Source organism: Chlorocebus sabaeus, chromosome 12 (genome assembly GCF_047675955.1).
Source record: "Chlorocebus sabaeus isolate Y175 chromosome 12, mChlSab1.0.hap1, whole genome shotgun sequence".
NCBI lineage: Eukaryota > Metazoa > Chordata > Mammalia > Primates > Cercopithecidae > Chlorocebus > Chlorocebus sabaeus.
Genome location: NC_132915.1, coordinates 83,727,414 through 83,730,375, shown reverse-complemented (window position 1 = coordinate 83,730,375; position 2,962 = coordinate 83,727,414). Strand labels below are relative to the sequence as shown.

At 39.3% G+C, this 2,962-nt stretch overlaps 1 pseudogene; it reads left to right on the top strand.

Moving 5' to 3' along the window:
• Positions 1–1,248: 1,248 nt before the first annotated feature.
• Positions 1,249–1,676, top strand: LOC103218979 (uncharacterized protein C14orf119-like; annotated as a pseudogene).
• The last annotated feature ends 1,286 nt before the right edge of the window (positions 1,677–2,962 follow it).

The following is a 2,962-nucleotide window of genomic DNA, read 5'->3' as shown; positions in this document are numbered from 1 at the left end:
TGATCCCCATTCTTCAAATGCAATAAACTATTTAAGTTTTCTATTCTTGATTCAATGATAATAAATAACACTTTAATAGGAAATTGTCCATTGCATTTAAGCACTCAATTTGCTTTGGATAAAGTTATTTGTGGTACTGTGTGTTACATCTGTGGCTATTGTTCTTTTATAATGTTTCGTATTTGTGTCTTCCCTTTTTTACTTCGTCAGTCTTGCCAGAGGTTTTTTTATATAGTATATTTCTTCTCAATTTTATTAATTTTTGTGCTTGGATTATTTCCTCCTTTTCATTTTCTTGCTTTTTATCATTTTTAGTATTTCTTATTTTCTATATAAACATCAAAGTTATAAATTGCCACTAACCAATATATATACACATTTTCAGCAGTTTTACTATGCTATGCATAGATATGGTTTTCTTCATATTCTTACTAATTAGAGTACACTGAGATTTTTAAATCTGTAAATTTATATCTTTCACCAAATTTTAAAAATTTCAGCCATTATTTCTTCAAGTGTTTTTCTGCCTAGTTCTTCTGTTTCTGAGACTCAGATTATACATATGTTGGACTTTATGCTCTGGTGCCCTAGGTCCCTGAAGCTGTGTTCAATTTTTTAAAATAAAATTTAGCTTTTCAAATAGTTTTAGGCTTGTAGAAAAAATTGTGATGATAATACCAAGAGTTGCCATATACTCCACACCCAGTGTTCCCTATTATTTTATATGATACATTTGTTAGAATTAATGAACCAATATTGATACATTATTTTAAACTGAAGTCCCTACTTTGTTCAGATTTCTTTGGTTTTTACCTTCTTCTGTTCCAGGATCTCATCCAGAATCCCATATTACATTTATTTACCATGTCTCCTTAGGTTCCTCTGGGCTTTGATGATCTCTAAGACTTTCCTTGGTTGGTTTTTTTTTTTTTTTTTTTTTTTTTTTTTGGCCTTGACAGTGTTGAGGAGTACAAATTAGGCATTTTATAGAATGTCCCTCAGTTGGGGTTTATATAATTTTTCCCTCACAGTTAGACTAAGGCTTGGGGGAGGAAAATCACAGAATCAAAGTGACATTTTCATCACATCACGTTAAGGGTACATACTATTCACATGACTGATACGGTTTGGATCAGTGTCCCCACCCAAATCTTATATCAAATTGTAATCCCTGGAAGCTGCAGCAGTAGTTGGAGTCTAAGGACTCTTATGACAATCTCCAGGTGCCTTCTGAGAGAAAAGGGGAGGATGCCACTGGAGTCATCTTCCTTTTCGATGCCACTATCTTTCCCTTCTCTTTTACCCTCAGTACCAGACGATACTAGTTCTTCCCTTTCTCCAGTGTCTTACATCACTTCCCAGGAGATGAAGTGTATTCTTCACTGGTTTGCCAATTAGTCAGGTCCCCAGTGTGAACATTTCCTGCAGGACCTTGTAGCTAAGGCAGTGCCAGGAAAATTACAGCCACTGCCAAATAGTCTGGTATAGCTTAGTGTGTCCAGGGCAAACGGACCGCCTTGTATCTTTGAGTGCCATATATGTCTTTGGGATCAGTGGTCTCAAGGCTAGGCTGAGCAGGAATGCAATGAATTTGTCAGGCAGCTGGAGTTCCATGAGCCAGACTTCATGGCAAAGTTTGACCAAGCAGTGGCTGCTACAGCTGGTAAGGACTGATAGGTATTCAGACCAAAGAAGATAACCACAGCTGATGGAGCCAAGGCCATGACTCTACGATGAGAACTCAATTGAAGCGTGTCACCTAAAAGTCTGGAACTGGTATTCCAACCAGCATACTGAACTCACTGACCAGTACAGGCATGATTATTTCAACATTAATAGCATGCCAACTAGGCTCCTACTGTAAATGTTTTCATTCTAAGCAATTCAGATCATCGGTCCATCTTCTAGCTTGCTTCTTTCCAAGAGATGTCAAAGAACAACAAGAGATGCCTCAAGAACTTGATGGTTGCTTCTGCGACTATAACCAAAAGGGATCTACACATTATAACTCAAGCCCACTGCTGGCTCACGACATGTGGAAAGTAGAACCCTTTTTCCCCAAAAATAAGACAGGACAATAAAAGTTCATATTTTTACACTAAAAAAAAAAAATGTAATCCCCAATATTGGGGGTAGGGCCTGGTGGGAGGTGATTGGATCTTGGGGGTGGTTTCCCATGAATGATCTGGCACCATCCCCCTAGTGCTGTTCCCATGATAGAGTTCATTCTCACGAGATCTGTTAAAAAGTGTGTAACACCTTTCCCCTCTCCCTCTTCCTCCTGCTCTGGCCATGTAAGATGTGCCTGCTTCCCCTTCACCTTCCACCATCATTGTAAGTTTCCTGAGAACTCCCCTGGTGTGGAAGCCACTATGCTTCCAGTTCAGCCTACAGAACTGTGAGTGAATCAAATCTCTTTTCTCTATAAATTACCCAGTCTCAGGTATTTCTTTTTTTTTTTTTTTTTTTTTGAGATGGAGTCTCGCTCTGTTGCCCAGGCTGGAGTGCAGTGGCACGATCTCAGCTCACTGCAAGCTCCGCCTCCTGGGTTCACACCATTCTCCTGCCTCAGCCTCCCAAGTAGCTGGGACTACAGGTGCCTGCTACCACGCCCGGCTAATTTTCTTCTGTATTTTTTAGTAGAGACGGAGTTTCACCATGTTAGGCAGGATGGTCTCGATCTACTGACTTTGTGATCCACCCACCCTGGCCTCCCAAAGTGCTAGGATTACAGGTGTGAGCCAACGCGCTCGGCTTTTTTTTTTTTTTTTTTTTTTTTTTTTTTTTTTTTTTTTTTTTTTTTTTTAGCTCAGATTGTCCAACTTTGGTCACTGGGGGCTCCTATGTCCCTTTGACATACCCTATTATTGTGGAGCATTGCTTTATTGTTTTTTTTGTTTTGTTTTGTTTTTCAGTATTTATAAGATGCTCCAGGACCCAGCAGGAAGGTGTCATCTGTGAG